This window comes from Palaemon carinicauda, chromosome 2 (genome assembly GCF_036898095.1).
Source record: "Palaemon carinicauda isolate YSFRI2023 chromosome 2, ASM3689809v2, whole genome shotgun sequence".
NCBI lineage: Eukaryota > Metazoa > Arthropoda > Malacostraca > Decapoda > Palaemonidae > Palaemon > Palaemon carinicauda.
In genome coordinates this window covers 66,655,677-66,677,182 of record NC_090726.1, presented here as the reverse complement: position 1 = coordinate 66,677,182, position 21,506 = coordinate 66,655,677, and the positions used below count along the sequence as shown (strand labels likewise).

Here is a 21,506-nt window from a genome sequence, read left to right as displayed (position 1 = left end):
TTAAAAATATATAAATTGCTTGAGGGCTCTCTTTTTCAGAGAATGGGACTTCATTGAAGAGGATAAGTTACTTTCTATTTGAAAGAAGACCAGTTTTCATAGATAATTAGTAAAGGTGATTCACATCTCTATTTTATAATTTGGCAAACACTTCTACTCAATGATAGTTTTAAAATTCAATCCAAGTAGCTCCTTGTGAAGCACACAACCCCCTCGATATTTACCACTGTTTTATCTATAGAAGTAGCTTGTTAGAAAAAGATATTTTCTTAATTTGTAATTAAGTAGAGTAAAGAATATATTAAGATGGTGTTTAATATACATCATGAACATATATACTGTAACTTGGGAATTTCTTATATTTATCTGACTAAAAATTTTCATTTTTAGCATAGAATTGATGGGGATAAAATCAGTTTTTCAAAGTAGACAAAAGTTAGTTATTTTGAATACTTTTACTATGTTAACAAATTTCTTTTTTCAAGGTAGACAAAAGTTGGTTATTTTGAATACTTTTGCTATGTTAACACATTTATTTTTAATAAGAAATAATAGATAATTAAGGCATTAAAAAAAGTAGTTCGATTTATTTGTACTATTAAAATTTTTGTTGGTAAGGAAGTTTTATATAAATGGTCTTGACCATGGTGGTCCTTTTGACCATGTTAATCATTATTCCCTTGTTTACAAAGTAAATGATAGGTGGGAGAACATTTCTTAGTACAGTATTACAGAATTATTTGATTTATAATTGATAGTTGATAGCTATTTTGACTGTAATTTCTGGTATTCCTCAGTATAGATTTCTTTGTTTGTTATACAGTACTGTATACACATGATTTGTGGTTTTGCTTATTGTTACTTATGCAGATGCTGATGCTATATCTACATAGATCCAGTCAATCAAGTGTAGTGTAGATGTTTCATGAATCTCTTCATTATAAGTCAGTTATGATAAGTTAATGGTGCAAATTATGAGGGATGAAGTTAAACCCTAACGAAACTCGTAGTAAGTTTGCCAGTGGGACCAGGACACTGGATACCACTACTCAGATCTTTCTATTACATTGAATCTTCCCAAAATACATTGATGTTCTTTCTCTGAAAGGAACAGATTCAGCCCTTAACTTTCATTCATAAAAATTTCAAGCTCCTTCTTTCAGTATGATTTATATTGCCTTGATGCTCTTAAGGAATCTGGGGATTTTCATCAATCTTAGGAAGTCTCCAGCTTAGCCGATTATCATTTTGGTGATGATAATGGCACTAGTTTCTTTCTTGGCTTTCCTGTCTAGCTAAAGGATCCAGTCCTTGCAGACTCATTTAGCAAGAGGCATGGAAGAACAACACATAAGTGGATGTGTTTTCTTGTGAACCATGACATTCTTGGAGAAGTTTCTTTTTCAAACTAGGTTGAGACTGGGGCCTCTTCAATTCCATCTGAACCATCGTTAGGACAGAAGTCTGAATTCAAAGCTAATTTTAATCTTTCTATTCAAGGATCAAGTAAGTGATAACCTGATGAAGTGATCAACTGCCAGAGTTTAGTCTGGAGGTTAGAGTTCTAGAAAGGTTGGTGTTCCACGATTTATCAACTGAAAGTTTGGGGAGTAACCTTGGAAGATTGTCACCTGTTAGGCCTTTGAATGGAGGAGTATAGTAGTCATGCATCATATGTTTAGAATGTTAACTGTGTAATGCCTTGAGAAGGGCGGAGAACCTGATAGTGGGAAGGTCATAGCCCTACACTCCATTAACACCATGACCTTAGCCTAGATCAGGAAGCAGGGTGGAAAATAGTTGGAAGTCATGTTCTGGCTAGCCAGAGACCTGCTCCCCAGTTTTATCCTGGGGAAAAAAATTAGCAGACCAGTTGAGCAAGAAACAACTACATCTTCTGGTATATCAGACATGTTCACAACATAATTGACCAAGCAGATGGACATATACTGGTCACCTTTTCAAGACCTTTTGGCGTGGGTGGTAAGTGCCATGCTTCAGGAGTGATCAAATCCCTTTTACCTTAACCCCCATTTTCCATGATCTGACAATTGAAGGATGATTTTCATAGCATCTTTTTGGTCACAGAGTGAGTGGTTCACAGAGCTGTGGCCCCTTCTCGTAAATCAACCACTCTCATAGCACCTTGTTGGCCACAGAGTGAGTGGTTCACAGAGCTATGGCCCCTTCCAGTAAATCAACCAGTCATTCTACCAAAAATACCAGATGTCCCACTGTCAAATACTCCATTAAAACTCCTTCATGCTTTATTTCATCCTGTGGATTCTCCACCATCTCTTCAAAAGAAAGCTTATGAATAAATTGTGCCAGCACCAATGGAACACCTATTATACAAGTTGCAAGTTAAGAGAGTGTCAGTCATTAATACAAATCTTTACAATACTGTATCATCAAGCTTTTCAGGGTTATACAGTATAAAAAGCAGTGTTCAGTTCCAAATACTGTATCAAAGGTTACAGGTCGATACTGACACCAGTACTATAATATGCAGAAATAGATCTGGCCAATATTTCAGTTCTAAAGGATACAATCAGATCTTTGATTATTTCAATAAGTCATACCTACAAGACATTGTACTAGTTTCCTGTAAGCGAATGGTGAGAACTTTAACATAACCCAATAGAAATACAGTAAAGTGTTTTTCCATGTCTTTTATCCTATATCCCCACCCTTCAAGTGCCAGGCCAGTGTTCAACACCACCCTTCTACTCTACATATGGAAGTAGGATCTTCTACTACCTTCTCACTAAACGTGTCATTCTTTGTAGGTCGACGAATCCCAGAACATTGTACCAATTTGTTTGTTTTTTGCTTGTTATTATACTTAGATTTTTTTGCCTGTTAGTTTAGAGGAGCGTGGTCCAACCTCTTCCATGCCAAGGGCCACATTACATGAAATCCTTCATGCCATGAGCCTCAAAAGAAAATTTATATTGGAATCATAATTTCTTGTGCAGTAACTGTAGGAGAGCACCTCCCCCTAGTGGAGAGGATATTTTTCTTATATCTGAGTGAATTTTTGCCTAGTACAGTATGTAAATGTCCTTGAAGAGTTTACACACCATGCCATAAGATTTTCTCCTAAACTTAGTTTTTCATGGAAAATATACATGTCAAACATAAAAACTCAAGCGTCCTTAGAGGCAAAGATAGAGGCTTTTGAACAAGCACCTAAGTCCAAGGCTCCACCAGCGTTGAGCCTAACAGATTTCTCGGCTAAGAATCCTTGGCGTTATGCTGAGCATATGGCTCTGAGTGAGGGGTACCTCCACATTGGAGATGGTATGGGTTCTAGCCTGTCTCCGACTTAGAATTCTACCCCTCTATTGATAATTATCCTTACTGCTATGCAAAACTACTCTCGGAAGCGTCCATTAGAGATGAAACGATCCCTAAGGAGACTATAATCCTAGACCACAACAATGCTTAATCCTTATTGGTTAAGGAGACTTAAGATGGCCGAATTCTCTAATACTCAACTTTCTGCCTTCGGCAGAAAGCAGGCCTTCTTTGTTGCTCTCAAAAATAGGGTCTTTCCCTTTGCCTCAAAAAGTTTAGATGCTGTGAAGAAGGCAGTAATGGAAGGTAGACCCTTGACAGTGCTAGAGGAGTGCAAACCTGCCTCCCTAGCTGTTCTTTATAACTTGGGAAGTTGTCCAACACACCTTTATGGTCAGAAAACTGGCTAGGGACATTGGAGGCAAACAATTCAATGATAGGTTGCCTAGAATTCCTGAATTCCTTTTGAAGGAAGAATTGGTGGCCAAAGAGAGGCTATCTGCTTCTTTGTCCCACCAGTCCTATCTGGAAATATTGATTTGGAACTATTCTAAATAACACCTCTTCCCAGTCCTGGCAAAGACTGATCTGGCTGCTTTCCACAGAGATCTACAGTACATGATTTCTTTTTAGCCCAAAGAGCATGCAGCTATTAGGCATGAGCCTAGAAAGTTGATTAACTCAAATATCTGGGGGAAAGTTCTCTTTCCTCGGAAATTGGTCAACGAAGTAATGGACAAAGCAGATCAGGGGAAAAAGAGCTTTATGTAAAAAAGCCTCAGTTGCCATGATCCGCCAGACTGTGTACACAGTTCCCCAGCAGTATGTGTTACAGTCTCTAGCCTTAGCTACTACAAAAGAAAAGTGCTAGCGGCAGAGGAAGGTCTGGAGGGGGCGGTCAATCTAGGGGCCGAGGAAGTAGAGGCAAGGCATTTAAAGAAACAGGTCCTTCACAACAACAATGAGGAACTACCGGTAGGGGGAAGTCTTTATCTTTTCAAGCATCAATGGTAGTTTGATCCTTGGGCTCACAGTATAGTCTCGAAAGGACTGGGCTGGAAATGGAGACAGAAACCACCCCAGTTCAAGAGGTTCTTTCAATCCACAACACCGTTCTTGGAGGATTACGTACAGGATCTTCTCCGGAAGGGAGTCATCCATTGCACAAAATCCATGAACTTTCAACGGCGGCTATTCTGTGTGCCCAAGAAAGATTTGAACACTCTTGAACTATTCGGGACTTGTTCCCACTAAACAAATTCATTCTGAACGACAAGTTCCAGATACTGACTATCTCGCAAATGCTGACCCTACTACCCTAGGGGGTCTACACTGTCTCCATAGATCTTACCGATGTCTATTGGCATCTTCCGTTAGGACAGCACTTTTCCCCCTATCTTGTTCTCAGCCTGGCAAGAAAGGCCTACATATTCAGAGCTATGCCCTTCGCACTCAGTATAGCTCCAAGGATTTTCACAAAGCTAGTGGAGGCCATTGTCCAACAACTAAAGGTGATGGTTTATCTAGACGACTGGCTAGTCTGGGCTGCAGCGAAGTCGGAATTTTTCTTAGCAGCTCAAGAAGTCATGAAATTCCTAGTCTTTTGACTTTCAAATCAACTTCGAAAAGTCCAGGCTATATCCAGCTTGAGATTTCCAGTGACTAGGGCTTTACTGGAATCGAAAGTCACACATCCTTTCTCTACCGCAAAGCAAGAGAAAGGAAATCACAAAATCTGTCAGGTGCTTACTTCGCTCGAAGGTAATAACTAGACGTCAGGATAGTCTAAGGATCACTGTAGTTCATTGCCGTGGTAGCCCCATTCCTAAAAGCAAGACTCAAAGATGCCAACATAGTCTGGAGAAGAACAAAGGCATCAAATGCTGGGAGAGATGTTCACAAAACCCTGGCTTTGCTGCTACAATAGCTCAAGCTGTTAACCACTGCCATTAGCTTCTCGACTCACGTCCCTTTACAGTATCCTCCTCCTTCTGTGACAATTCACATGGACGGCTTGGAACAGAGTTGGGGGTTGACATTACCCTTTCCAAGAAGATACAGGGTCAGTGGTCAGCCTCATTTCACTAGTTCCATATCAACAGTCTGGAAGCCATGGCAGTGTTTCCAACTCTGAAGAGGCTGATCCCAAAGAAAACATCACATATCAAATTAGTTCTCGACAACATGACAATAGTCCACTGCATCAACAGACAGGGCTCCAGGTCTCCTCAGATCAACCATTCTCACCTTAGCAAAGCAGAAAAATTGGCATCTGTTACCAGTTCACTTAGTAGGGGTTCCCAATGTGACGGTGGACGCCCTGTCAAAATCCTGTTCTCTCGATGCAAAATCATTCTTTTTCATCCTAGAGCAAGTCTCAGAAATGCAAATAGATCTCTTTGCGACGAGCTTCAAAAAGAAGCTTCTTCAGTATATAGCACCAAACTTAGATATACGGAAGCAGTGGGAACGAATGCAATGACACTGGATTGGAACCAGGGGTCTCACATTTACTTTTTTCCCCCATTCAACCTCTTCATGAAAGTCCTGAACAAACTGCAGACTTTCACAGGGACAGCAGCTATAGTGGCTCCAAAGGGCCCTAGAGAAATTGGTACCCTCTGGTTCTGGCACTCAAACCTCTCCAGATCACTCTACCATCTCCATTGCTGTCCCAGGATGTTCCACAGAAGACTGTATTCATTTCCTCTTGGATAACGAAAAACCTTCAGCTCATGATTTTTTTGCCCTAGCAGCTAAAAGAAAGTTCGCAGTTGCGTAGGAGAGAATTTACTTTATAGAAGAGTACAAGTCCGCTACTACGAAACGATAATACAGTACTTGTCTTCCTGGAAAAAATGGGTGGAATTCGTTAAAGTACATCGGCCCTTTTCCGTTACTATGGACTTCTGTATCTCGTTCTTTATTTCATGACACGAACAAGATTTGGCCCCTACAACTATTGCCTCATTAAGTCAGCACTTATTAGATCTATCACTTATACTTTTGATATCGGCGGATCTATGCTTCCTCATAAGCAATCCATCCTTGAGGTAATAACCAGTGCACTTCCATCTCATCCACCACACAGTACATTAATTCCATTAACGTCACATCCTTCCGTTGCAATCCTATCAACCTTTTCCGACTCACTTGTCCTATTCTAATGCTGAGTTTTCTATTTCTTCCAAGTCCATTGTACGTGTCCTATTCTAATGCTGAGTTTTCTATTTCTTCCAAGTCCATTGCTTCCTTGTCTTTCTGTTCATTTGTCTGTCATTCCTCTTCTCTCGGGCTCTTTCGGGAGCTCTCTTCTTGCATACTATCATGGAAAACCTCTTCTTCCGTAAACAAATCTTCTAAGTTCATCGTTTCTTCGGTTTCTCTCTCTTCTTCTGCAGCCACTTTCTTCGTCATACTCCTAGTCGTCACACAATAAGGAAACAGATACAGGTAGTCCTTCTCGAGTTCAGTCATAAGACTATACTTCAGTGGTTTCTCCGCTACAATGGGACAAGGCACAAACGGCACTCCGCCAACCTCATTTCCCAGTAGGACTTCTTCTCCTTCGACAGCCAATGAATCCTTTAGCGCAAAATCAAAATGAACTGTCACAACCTCGCATGACAGTTTCAAACTGCAAATAGGAGTAACTTCCTTGCCTCCTATTCACTTCAAAATGACAGAATCTCCTGTGAGAGACTGTTTCACCAACGGGTGTATACCTCATGTCACCACACAGTTACATCCCGTTTCGCGCAATATCTTGACCGGGATCTGCTCGGTCCCATCCAGACCGGCTAACATACCCTCATAAATATACGGTTTAAAGGCATCCATGCTGTTTGGGGTTGTCATATTCTTCGTGTAAACATTAACTGGTTTATTTTCCTCGTCGACCTTTCCCGTTTGATTCTTCATCTTCGTATTCTGTGGAGTAGAATTACCCTTAACCACTTGGGCGACTGCTTTCAGTTTGTTCGACCAACATCCCTTACTGATATGGCCTTTTTTGCCACACTTATAACAGACAATATTAATCTTCTGCACGACTTTCACAACACCTGAAGGAGGACGATTCGACGATTGTTGTTGTGGTACTGTCATATTCTGCACATTCTGCTTTAGAATAATACCAGTGGTACTTCCGCTGTAACTATTGAACAGGTTCCCATAGTTATTACTTAACAGATTTCCATGGTTCGGCGAATTCTTGACAGCAATGCATACGATGAGTGTGCACATGGTCTGGGCGGGTTCTCACGATGTCGGGTTGCCAACTTGGCAGTTGAAGTAGGGTACTATCGTTGCTCGAAGAGGTAACGCTCTCAACTAACTACCGCCCACCTGCACTCACAATATAAAAAAAAGAGTAAGTTCTAGTCGAGAACCTTCCTGCAACTTCCAACCACGTGGAAACATGATGTAATCCCTAGCGTGTGTGTCATACAGCATACCTTTTACCCAGTTTACATAAGACTTTGTAACCAAACTACATGAAATGAAAATTTATTCTTTAAAATAACATAAATTTACATATACGGAACTAAATGAAAATATAACTAAATGAATGACGACAGTGATATGTAATGTACATGCATATACTTAATCCTACGTGAGTGGAACTCATCTTACGAGGTGGCTATACATATCTTAAATACACAAATGAAATACGTGAATAAAGTAATCTACTCTCATGTTAGACCAACTTTGTAAGAAAATATATATATATGTATATATGTATATATATATATATATATATATATATATATATATGCGTGTATATATATATATCAAATAAGCCATATATATTAGTATATTAAATGACATTGACCTTACCACTTAACCACGAAGGTCAATATCATACAAGTATCCTGGACCAGGGTTCGAAACCCAGCCAGTCAGATACTATAGTCTTTGAGTGATTTGGCCTGAGGTTTTGATCCTAAGGTTGTTAAGAGAATCCAGACTTTAATGTATTAATATGTATATGGCTTATTTGAAATATGAAAAACATACTTCAATATATATATATATATATATATATATATATATATATATATATATATATATATAAAGATATATATATATATATAAATATATATATATATATATATATATATATATATATATATATATATGTATATATATATATGTATATATATATATATATATATATATATATGTATATATATATATGTATATATATATATATATATATATACATATATATATGTATATATAACGGATTTTGAGCGAAGCGAAAAATCTATTTTTGGGTGAGATAGCCATGGCGTCCTGATGGAAGGTTCCTTTTTGGTAGCTTCCTTGGGTATATCACTACTAAATATTCCCAGAGAATTTAACCACAGGTTATCACAGAATTCTAACTTCTGGAGCGAGTATCCTAAAGGTTTCCCTTTTAAGACATCGTATATCAACAGGGGACGCATGTATTAACGCGCCACATAGCTATCTACACCCCAAACAGAGTTAACACTTCGGTGTGTAGGGGCGGAGAATAGCTGGGGAGCCGTTCCACAGCTAATCTCGTTCGTGGCTACTTTTGGTACTCGAGACGTAAACAAACGGGCGCCATTGCTAAATGACGTCACGTCCGTTCTCATCCTGAAGCCAGTTGCTTGCCGATCGCCATGATACAGCAGAGCAGGGTGGGACCTGAAAAACTGGACGAAGTAGCAGGGAGGGTCCATCAGGACGCCATGGCTATCTCACCCAAAAATAGATTTTTCGCTTCACTCAAAATCCGTTTTTTGGGCTCAAGCCATGGCGTCCTGATGGAAGAATACCAGAGAATCAATGTATCGTGGTAGATTTTCCCCTATTTGAGTAAGTGCCAAGGGCTTTGAACAGGGTAGCATAGTAATCTAAATAAAAGAACCGTAGGGAAGAGACCTTCCTGCCCCCCTGGCAGTGAAGTTCCCACGGGCCATGCCGAGATCAAAGTGGGTATCGAAGGGCTATTCACCCTGCTAGAAGAACCTGAAGAACTTGGAGACAAGACTGAATGGTTGGCATTCATATAGGAACATTCTTAAGAGCAGACGAGTGGTGGTTAGGCACTGTATGTAGAGGAAAATTGTCTCGTCTCTAAGGTATGAAGAGTAAGTATTCGTATTGGAATATTACATTGCATAGGTAAATATATATAATAAGGGTTGAGACCTTAGTATCTTCATTAACCATAAGAGGAAGGGGATAATAAAACTATGACAGACATGTATTTCATAGGATCAGTAGGAGCGGATTGAGACGCACAAGTAATAAAATAAGAATTTTATTTCACAATTGCAGAGAAATTAAATGAATTGCAATAATATGTAAAGCTAATTTACAACAAATTATAATGTACATAGTAATAAAGACTTGCTCTTGAATCTGAAAGGGAATTTCAAATTTATTAGTAGGCACTCGTTCTCGAGGAACGTCAGTCTTTTAAATAAAACACATCATGCTCTAGGCATGCGGCACTCGTGTGACGACTATGACATTTCACCTGGGATAAGAACAGTTAAAAGAAAGCACTAAGTGTTTTCGACATCACTTCGTATCACTCGAGGGTCAACATAGGCACCCGAAGAGTTAGAGTCCCAAGTAACTCGCTGTTCTATGCAGAGTTAGGTGCAGGTTTCATAACACTACCTGCGGCTACCACAAAATGTTTGACTTCGTGCACTTGTTTCGCATAATGTTTGAAGAAAACACGCGAGGACTTCCAGCCTGTGAAACTCTTAAGGATTTCGAAGTCCATACTCTGAAAGAAATTCAGAGACGATGCAACTTTTCTAGGATCGTGACCGGCGGGTGTACTGTCAGGATCCGCTCTGCGAATGAAGTAGGTGATTTTCGCTCTTAGTTGTTTCAGTAACAGGTTGCTGCCCGATGTTTCTCCTTTGAAGAGTTGGCCTCCACCAAAGTCCGAAGTTCTGCGAAGATAGACCTTGAGGCTCTCTACTGGGCATAGAGAGGCATCTTCCTTCAGGGGGCATATTCTCCAAGGGCCCCATCTTTTGGTGGGTAATTCGTTTTTGGCGAGAAACGTCGGATCCGGGAAGAGGGTAAGGTCTCCTGAGTCAGTAAACAGGATATGACCCTCTTCTCTTGATAATGCCACTATTTCGCTGACTCGGGCTCCTGAAGCAAGAGCAAAGAGAAATATAACTTTCTGAGTCAGATCCTTGAGAGGGCATGAATCATTATCCAAGTTGGAGGCGAAATGGAGCACCTTGTCCAATGACCAGGAGATCGGTTTCGGTGGGGATGCTGGGCATAGACGAGCGCATGCTTTCGGCAGTTTATTGAAGATGTCGCTGGACAGATCAATTTGGAAGGCATACAACAGAGGTCTAGTCAAGGCCGATTTGCAAGTAGAAATCGTATTGGCTGCCAAGCCCTGTCCATGAAGGTGAATAAAGAAGGACATGCAAAAATCAATGGTGATTTCCGTAGGATTTTTTGCCTTGACGAATGAGACCCATTTTCTCCAAGATGATTCGTATTGCCGTCTTGTGGATTCGGTCTTGTATTCCTCGAGGAAGTCTAGACTTTCCCTCGAGATCCCAAACCTCTTCTTCGCGGCTAGGGAGAGAAAATCATGAGATGAAGGTCCTTGATTTTCGATGATGAAGCGAAGACAGTCGACTTCTGTACTTGCTGGGAGAGAACTGGGCCCGGGAGAGGGATCAGCATGGGCTGCAGCTCCAGGACCAGGGGGTACCAGTTGCTCCGGGGCCACTTGGGAGCCACTAGGGCCGCTGTCCCTTTGAAGGTTCTCAGCTTGGAGAGGACTTTCAGCAGAAGGTTGGTGGGAGGAAACAGGTAGATCTTGGACCATCTGTTCCAGTCCAGGGACATGGCGTCCACTGCCTCTGCCTTGGGGTCCTCGTACGGGGCCACATATCGAGGAAGTTGATTGTTGTCGCTCGTTGCGAAGAGATCGATCTGAAGTTCCGGGACTTGGTGAGAGATGAAGGAGAATGATCTTGCGTCTAGAGACCATTCCGACTCTATCGGGCTTGTCCGAGATAGAGCGTCCGCCGTCACGTTGCGGAATCCTTGTAGGTGAACTGCAGATAGGTGCCACTTCTTCCTCTCTGCCAGACAGAAGATTGTTAGAAGCACCTGATTTATCTGGGGCGATCTTGAGCCTTGGCGATTGAGACATCGAACTACTACCGAGTTGTCTAGGGTTAGACGAATATGGATCGAGGGAGGCGGGGAGAGTTTCTTCAGTGTTAGAAGGACCGCCATGGCCTCCAAGATGTTGATGTGAAACGTCTTGAATAGTGGAGACCATGTGCATTGAGCTTGTTTTTGGTGGGAGTGACCTCCCCAACCCTCCAGCGAAGCGTCCGTGTGGATGTTGAGTGATGGAGGTGGGTGTTGAAGAGGGATGGACCTTTTCAGGGCCGTCGCTTCCGACCACGGCTTGAGGAGAAGTCAAAGTCTGTTTGGGAGCCGTCTCTTGAGGTCTCTTCGTGCGATGGATGCAGAATGTCTCCAGACTCCCGCGGCATCCTTTAGCTGTGCACGAAGCACCGGGTTTGTCACTGATGCGAACTGTAGAGAGCCTAGAACTCGTTCCTGCTGGCGTCTTGAGATCCGCTTGGATTTCAGTAGTTGCTTGACAGACCCTGCTATTTCCTTCCTTTTCTTCTGGGGGATGGAAAGGCGGTGTGACTGAAGGTTCCACTGGATTCCTAACCATTGGAACTTCTGAGCTGGAGAGAGGCGAGATTTCTTCGCGTTTATCTTGAATCCCAGGTGTTCTAGGTACTGGGTGACTTTGCTGCAGGATTTTAAACAATCCTCGGGCGATGGAGCCCAGACTAGCCAATCGTCGAGGTAGGCCATCACCTGGACGTCTCGGAGGCGGAGCTGTTGTACTATGGCGTCCGCCAACTTTGTGAAGATCCGAGGGGCCACGTTGAGGCCGAAGGGCATGGCCCTGAAGGCGTAGCTTTTCCTTTGGAGTCGAAATCCTAGGTAGGAGGAAGCGTGATGGTTCATTGGAACGTGCCAGTAGGCATCCGCCAGGTCTATGGAGACCGTGTAAGAACCTCGAGGCAGAAGGGTCCTTATCTGTTGAAGAGTCAGCATCTTGAACTTGTCGTTCGCTATGAACTTGTTGAGGGGGGATAAATCCAGAATGACTCTGAGTTTGTCGGAGTCTTTCTTGGGGACGCAAAACAGTCTCCCTTGGAACCTGGTGGACTTTACCCTCCTTATCACCTTGTTCAAGAGGTCTAGGACATATTCTTCCAGAAGGGGGGTTGATCGTTGGAAGAATTGCTGGAAGGTTGGGGGTGGTTGAGTCCAACTCCAGCCTAGACCTTTCTTGACGATGCTGTGTGCCCAGGGACCGAAGGTCCAACGATCCTGGAATTGGCGGAGTCTTCCTCCCACCGGAAGCACTTCATTGCTTCTGGTGTCCCGAGGGCTTACTGCCTCGGCCGCTAGCTCCCCTTCCTCCTCTGCCTCTGGAGGGACGGCGAGATGCGTCTATGCTTGCACCCCTGTTTGAGCCTCTACCTTTGGGACGAAAGGTAGTTGTCTGTTGTTCAAAGGCAGGGGTGAAAACCGGTGACTGGGACAAAACCGGTTGGGTGACCAACTGAAAGGTCTGTTGTGGCTGAGCAGCCACTTGGGGAGTAGCGGGTCCCGGAAACTGCCGTCGCTGTTGACGTTGCTGGGGTTTTTGCTTGGAGGATTTCCTCTTAGGTTGAGGGCCATCGTCCTGCAAGGATTTCCTCTTTTTTGACATGCCCCACTTGTTGAGAAGGTTCCTATTCTCAGTGGCAGCCTTGTCAGTGATCTCTTTCACAAGATCGGAGGGGAAAAGGTGTTTACCCCAGATGTTGGAGGAAATCAGTCTCCGGGGTTCGTGTCTCACAGTGGCACTTGAAAACACGAATTCTTGACAGGCTCTCCGAGCCTTCATGAAGTTGTACAAGTCCTTTACCAGAGTCGCCATGTGCGATTTGGCGAGTACCATGTAGTGGTCGGGGGCTCTGGTGTCACCAGCCATGACGTCAAGTTGTACTTGGAGGGACATGGATGCTGCGAGCCTTTCCTTCGTGTCTTGTTCCCGACGAAGGAGATGGTCATTGAGTTTCGGGAGGTCCTCGTTAAACTGACGTCCAGCTACGTCAGGATCTAACTTTCCCACCACGAAGGTATGCTGGATATCCTTCCAGTGTCGAACGTCGGGGGGAGTCACCATGGAGAAGGGTCTGCACTCCTCCAGTGCAGGACAGGGTTTCCCTTCTTCCACAGCCTTGTGGCACGCAGCGAAGGCCTTTTCCGTGAAGGGAAGGACTGCGTCGTCGGGTGCGACGTAAGTAGGGTGCTTCTTGCTCAGGGCCGGAAGCTTAGAGCAGGTAAAACCCCTACTTTTAAACGCGTTGGCTAGCATAGCCTGAGCCTTCGAGAGATCGAACACCATCACCTCCTTGGGTTCGGTCTCTTCTTTAGAGGCAGGTTCAGAACGAAGCCGGACGTAACAGTCCGGGTAAGCCTCAAAGCTCGGGAAGAACTCCACTTCTTCCAGGGGAACCGTGCCGATCTTATCGCTGACAAAGATCCTGCCGGTCGCGATAACCATATGCTCGGCATACCTCCAGGGGTTGGCATGTGAGCATGCAGGGAGGTCCTTAACCGAGATCTTCTTCGGTTCTTTGGACCCTCCCATGGACCTGATGAACTCGTGTGTCACCTGAAGCTTTTGTTCCATAAGGGCTTCTATCATACGGAACATCTCCTGGGCGGATGGGATGGGATCCGGGGTAGCGGAGGTAGACGGGAGAGACACTTCCGTCGGTTCTATGAGTAGGGGCGGGGATGGAAGGCGAAGCGACCTCCTGCTCCGACTCGGTGTACTCCACCTGGTCCTCTTCATCTTACGGGCCTTGGGCCATGAGGGTCCTCTCCGTGTCCTCCGAAATATCCGACATACGTTCATCGTTTTCGGTATCCAGGCGACACTCGTGCATGGACTGGGCCATGACGACATCGGGTTCCACCGTGATCTGGACGGTGGGGATCTGATCTTTGGGGACCACAGAATCTGGGGAAGCCTTTGGGAACAATAAGGCCCTCATATCTTCAGTGGCAAGGTACGGTCCAGTGGCGTTCTTCTGGAAGCCACGCACCCACTTGCGTAGCTTATCCCGAGAAGCGTCCCTAATCTCCGCTGAGGGAGGGTTACTAAACGCCTCGACCAGGCGATCCTGGCAGACCGTACAGTTCTGCGGGTCCCAGAACTTCAGATCCCCTTTCTTGTTGGCACAAGGGGCGTGGGTCCTACATGCCGTATGTCCATAGAAGTGCGGGCGCTTCACTGCACAGAAGCTGTGGTCACACTTCATTTGCTCCTCCTGTAAAAGAAAGAGAACATGAGTATGGGGGAGTCATAAGAATGACTCTTAAACTAAAGTTAAATATTAATTATTAATTTTAACTTGACATTAGGTGTGATGCACAGAGGATGGGCTGAGAGAAGGAGATAGATACATACTCCGTGTAACCCGCCCGGCTGGTTACCGTGACCTTCATCCATAGACAATCTGTTGTGACCGAAGGCACAGGATAGAATTCAACATGGAATGCCCGTAGGGCAGTGGGAATTCTATTGGAAATTGTCAAGGATATAAGGCTAGGACTGAGGCCACTCAGACTCTAGAATTGGGAACTAGAAGATCCCATAGGGTAACGGTTTCCGGCAACCAGCCGTGCTAAGATACACACAGCATGCTGGAAATCTGTGATATGCAAGAAGACAGCATGGTTACTAATAGAACGGTAAGATAATACCAATCCATTTACGTAATCAAGTCATCTGGTTGCGATGTAGGGCTATCAACGTCAGATGATAGCTAGTAGAAGGGGGTGCAAGTCGTCTTGACGCTTCCAGAAGGCTCCGGCAGACCCCCGGCACGCCGGAGGCCGCTCCAGCAGAGTTTCTGGCATTAAGGAAGACAATATAGAAGTCAAGAGTAATACCAGGGTGGCGGCCGCCGGCACAGCGGCGGCACGCCGGCACAGCGGCGGCACGCCGGCTGGGAGCGTCGGCTCCGGCAGCCGGAGGTAGCCGGCTTGGTGACAGGGACAAGGATGGTTATAGCAGAACCGGAGTGCCGGCAGTGGATGCCGGCACTCCGGGAGCCGGCCGGTGGACGGACGACTGAGGCTATGAGGAAAGAGGGAAGGCCATCGGCTAGGTGCCGACGGCAGGCGGCAATCCCCCGGCACACGGGGGACTGGCGGCGCAGAGGGCAAGGGGTAAGTCACCAAGGTAGGAGGTGGGTATCACCGACAGTAGAGGCGGCAAGGGACCGGCACCCGGATAGTGAAAGAGACAGAAGGGGGGATGTAGGCCGGACCCCAAGACATCCCACCTGAGTGGGTGTACCCATGATAGAGGCTAGCCCTATCACCCAGAAGCAGGGGCCGCTGAGGACCGGGAGCTAAGGGAGCCCAAGGGAGGGCAGGGAACACCCAAGAGGGGGGAGAACCCCTGTAGACAGAATGCATCCAGTGGCTAACCCCATTGGACACTATGAAGGGTATATGTACCAGAGCGGACTGCACACAGGAGCTCAGGGTAGCCCTATCACTCTACCCTAAGGAGGAGTTGTAGGACAGGGGACAGATGGGTATAGACTAACCTAAGTATAGGCTAGGCCATACAAGAGATAGGTGGGGAGGGGAGAAAAGAAGGGTCTTCTGTGGAGGAGGTTCTGTACTAGAGCGGCCACCAAGGAAGGGAGGACACTCCCTAGCCTAAGGTAAGGCAGCCTGTCTGAAAACGGTGCATGGGTATCGTTTCAGCAAGGTACAGAACTAACCCCTCCAAAACCTAACCTAGAGCAGGGGTGTTACATCCTGAACTAGGAAGGATGGAAGACGTATCGCTATTGCAGGAAAGGTCGGAGACCTAGCCCCAGCAATAGAGGAAGGACTAGCCGTTCCTCATTCTCGGACGCAACCCTAAGGGGGGATCATTCCCTTAGGGAGGACAGAGAAGCGATATAATACTCTGATATGAGCTTGATCCCCTTATATGGTAGGGGGAGCAAGGCTACACAGAGGGGATGCCCTAAGCCAGGGGATGAAGGAAGCATATAGGGGTCCTACTTGTAGGTTAGGTTAGAAAGACACACTATCTAACCTGTCCCTTATATGGTCCCTGAAGGCGAAAACACTTGCATCACAGTCAATAGTATTGTAAAATAATGCCACTATCTTCATAAATAAGCCTAGGATCACTGATAAATATCATGCATGAACACTGATATAGGCGCTCTGGCCTAGGGGCTATAGTAGCCAACTGGTATGGGGTCAGTTGATGACCGATAATAAAGCGTCAAAACACGATATAAAAGTTCCTAGCTATGAAGACTAAATAACTAATAGTATCGATTAGTTAATGAGGCAGGAAAACGCTGTTGAGGCTATCTAAATAAGGCATGCAAAGCAACAGCGACGCCATAAAATGACCGGTCCGGTCGAGGCACAGCTCTGCCACAAAACATCAATTATCTCGAAAAGTAAAATTAACTTTACGGTCAGAGCTTATTTAAACAATACTGGAACCTTGTACTCAACTTTCCAGAAGAAGGCGAGGCCGAAGGTAGCGACATGACGAAGATGCAGGTTGATGAAAAAGCGTAAGGGAAAATCCGTCTTAGCAAGGCAAGCTACTAGAAGAAGGATAAGGACGGACGTGACGTCATTTAGCAATGGCGCCCGTTTGTTTACGTCTCGAGTACCAAAAGTAGCCATGAACGAGATTAGCTGTGGAACGGCTCCCCAGCTATTCTCCGCCCCTACACACCGAAGTGTTAACTCTGTTTGGGGTGTAGATAGCTATGTGGCGCGTTAATACATGCGTCCCCTGTTGATATACGATGTCTTAAAAGGGAAACCTTTAGGATACTCGCTCCAGAAGTTAGAATTCTGTGATAACCTGTGGTTAAATTCTCTGGGAATATTTAGTAGTGATATACCCAAGGAAGCTACCAAAAAGGAACCTTCCATCAGGACGCCATGGCTTGAGCCCAAAATATATATATATATATATATATATATATATATATATATATATATATATATATATATATATATATATATATATATATATAATGTTTATATATAATAATAATAATATATATTATATATATAAACACACATTTATATAATATGTAAATATAATACATATATATAAATATATATATATATATATATATATATATATATATATATATATATATATTCTTATGAAGCTGGTCTGAGGTAAGAGTAGAGTATTTTATTCACGTATTTCATTTGTGTATTTAAGATATGTATAGCCACCTCATAAGGTGAATTCTACTCATGTAGGATTAAGTATATGCATGTACATTACATAATACTGTCGTCATTCATTTAGTTATATTTTCATTCAGTTCCGTATATGTGAATTTACGTTATTTTAAATAATTAAATTTTTATTTCCCGTAGTTTGGTTACAAAGTCTTATGTAACTTGATGAAAAGGTATGCTGTATGACACTCACGCTAGGGATTGCATCATGTTTCCACGTGGTTGGAAGATGCAGGAGAGTTCTCGACTAGAACTTACTCTTTTTTTTAATATATATATATATATATATATATATATATATATATATATATAGATAGATAGATAGATAGATAGATAGATATCTTTATTTTTGGGCTCGAGCCATGTTGTCCTGATGGAAGTTCCTCAAAGGCAGCTTTCTACTTGGGTTATTTGTGCGAGTGATATACCAGAGAATTTTACTTGTAGAGGTATCACAGAGTTCTATCCTCTGGAGCGAATATCCCGAGAGATACCGTTTATGAAACAGGGATGTGTTTAAAACAAGCCGCGGATATCCTTCCCCGAATAGAGTTAACCTCGTCTTGAAGGATATGGGATAGGATTGGAGACGTGGGAGAGAAAGCCGTTACAACTCCGATCATAGTGTGCTGAAAATATATTCACTGGTTCTCCATTCCTTTTAGCAGTGCCATCTTGATAGATTGTTTTGGGAGTTTTCTGCTTATTTTCAAGTTTTTGGAGAGTTTTTGAGACCATCGATGCTTCTGCTTCTTCTTCATTGATTAAGTTGAGTACCATTTCCTTTTGTGGTGGAGAATTTTTTGTCTCTCCCCTTGTGTTTATGTGCTATGCGTCCGTTTATTGTCTGCAGCCGCTGCATGGCCGAAGATGGTGGCTCATGTCTCCAAATTGTCCAGAATTGTATGTAAAAGTGTGTTAAATATATTCTTTTACAACTGTGGTATAATTATAGGTTAGACTTTTGCCCTTTTTTTGCATGTTTGTCTTTCATCAGTCCTGACTTAGGCTAACCCCTACACTTAGCCCTTGATCAAGAATGGTTAATATTTACAAATCCACCTTCACCTTCTACCACGTAACTGCAAGGTTCTCATGAGGCTGCCACCCCTCCCTTGTTATTGATACGTCATTGTGGGGAGCTGCAGCCTTGAAAGTACCATCTGGGAGCAGTGGATAGTGTTTCACAGTCTTTAGGCGACAGAATTTCACTTATCTACTTAGCCTTAGTGTCTGGCTAGGTTGCACTGGTTGTGGGGACTTGTTCCCTATTGTCTACATTCTGTCAATCCCTAAGAATGAAATCAACCTTGTTCTAATATTGACAGGTAGACCTTCCTTTCGTGTCAGCTTACCCATTAGCTAGGCTTCCTTTCTTAGGTTTTGGTATGCTGGCAGCCGGTTGTGAGGATTTGTTCTCTGTGCCTATTTACTGTAGATCTCTTAGGATGACATTTACTAGTTCTAATACTACAGTTAGGTCTGCCTGTCCTGCCACTTTACTATTTTCTAAGTCTCCCTTCCTTCCCCTTCCCTCCCCCTTGCATTGCTAGTCTTGACCTGCTTGCTGTGGAACCTAGTTGCCTTCCAATCCAGGTTTCCCTGACATTTGAGGAATCCTCAGTTGTTATATAGATGGACAGTATAGCTTGTGGGTCATCTAGTCTGCCTCTGGGAAGGCGAGTGATTGATCCTACCCTGGATTAATTCTCTCTGCTGCCTGTGGTCTAGCTGTCCCTTTCCACTTCCTAGTTAGGCCATAAATTTTTCACTGTCCGTGGAACTGCAATGCCTTTATCTAGTCTGCATTCCCTAGTATCTGAGCATTCCTCAATCGCTATATAAGCTAGACTAGACTACACACCAAGTTTTTTATGGCCTAATCCTGTCTAGGCAAGGAAACTATCTCTTCACCACCTTAGCAGATGCCTAGTTTCTGACTTCAGCTCCTCATCTTGGGCTATATATCTCTTGCTGTAGGGTCTTGACTCCTTTGCCTGGACGGAAGCTCCCTGACTGAAGTACTTACCATTTGGCCATACTACTTCCAGTCCTGTGGGCTTGAGTTCTTCTAGCCTTAGATATGAGTAGTTTAGGGGTACACCGGTCTCCTTTCATTAGAAGAGAGCCTCGCCCTAGTCACCTTAGCTACAGCCTTAGGCTAGTCACCTGTGTCTATTACCTTCCTCTATATTTGAGGAACATTATCCTCTAAAGTTGGCTGATTGGATACCTCCTTGTTGTCAGGATTTCCCTTGAATTTACGAATTCATGGTATCCTAGTTGTGTTATACAGCTCTCATTATTTTAAAGGGCTAATCCCTTTTATCATGATTTAATCTTAATAACTAGGTTTTTTGGGCTCAGGCCATGTCATCCTGATGGAAGGGTTTCTATAGGTAGCCTTCTAAGGGGTATTTTCTACAGTGATACTCCCAGAGAATTAAACCAAAGGTCTCCAGGATTCTAACTCCTGGCGCAAGTATCCAATAAAGGATATCGCATAATATCAGGCGACGTATTCTAGGTACGACACATGGCAATCTTCACCCCGAATAGATTCAACGCTTCGATATAAAGGGGAAGAGTGGCAAAAGAAAGGGGTGCCGTTCTAGGTACCCGGTGGACCTCCTTCCCTACTACTACCGTGACGCCATTCCTATTCTAGTAGCGTGCTAAGAGTGTTGTGCTCCCCTTAGCTCGGTGTTTTTTTACTAGTTTTTTGGAATTTTTGGCATGCAATCCCCAGCATCTTCGTCATCTGGAAAGTTAAGTATTAATTCTTTCCTACGTGTAATTTTAGTTTTCCTTTTCACAGTTAAATTCCAATAATTTAAGTGGGTTTGGGTGAGCGTTGCCGAGACCAGAGGCAGCCATTTTATGACTGCTGTCGCCCGTTACATTTTCGCATATTGTTTAGGTAGTAGGGCGACACTTCCCGGTTTTAAAGCTATTATATTGACTAGTTAGGCAAGTGATACAAGATGTGATATAGCATACATGAAAATTATGCTTTCTTCTATTATGTGACTTTACTTATTATGCGGGCGAGAGCCCCGGTGGTACCGATTACCTTGGCCGGGGCTCCTACCAGAGCAAGGCTACTCTTGCTCATATATACGTTAGTAAAGTAATTCCCCCTGTTTAGGCTCACCCTTATCATTTCTTATCGATTCGAATGAGATGTTACATTCTCTAGAATCTGTAGACATGTTACGATATTTATTCTCTCTCTTAGAGAAAGAGGCTAAACCCTTCGTCCCTCCCAAAGTGACTCCTCTATCATGGGCGGCAGCCACTGTCTCTCTTCATCGCCGTCGAGTAAAACGATGTTCTTACTGCCCCCCGGCTTTGATTCAGATAGTGACATACTCAGGGTGCCCTTGTCTTGCCGACGACAATGTCATCAGCACAGGAAGCCGTGCTTCCCCAGCTAATTGTTTGAGGAAGGTGGCACACCTGCCGCCACCTCTGATATTAATGAACTGTAAGACCCCACAATCCCTTCCCCCTCTGTCCTTTAGTGACGTCATGCCATCACAAGATTCTTTCACTGGTATTCTGACAATGTCCTCAGCTCTCTCTTGAGCTGCCATCCACATTCATTGCCGCCGACTTCATTGCCGTCGACAGGCCTTTTGTGGATGGGTGGGAGCCAGAATCTGATAGAATCTTTCCCCTTCCATTGGAACTTTCATTCTGGTAAGGAGACAGTAGGCGGTCTTATAGTCCTCCTACACTTCCAGCTGTTATGTTTATTCATAATAGTAGGAAACTCTCCTTCCTTAATCTTTCTCTCTCTCTTTCAGTTAGCACTGTCAGGT

General features: G+C 43.8%; 1 protein-coding gene across 2 annotated transcripts in view; it reads left to right on the top strand.

Annotated features, from left to right (window-relative positions):
- The window catches only part of LOC137625696 (fas-binding factor 1-like), a 247,161-nt gene that overhangs the window by 201,369 nt on the left and 24,286 nt on the right, over positions 1-21,506 (top strand). The gene's annotated exons all lie outside the window — the stretch shown is intronic.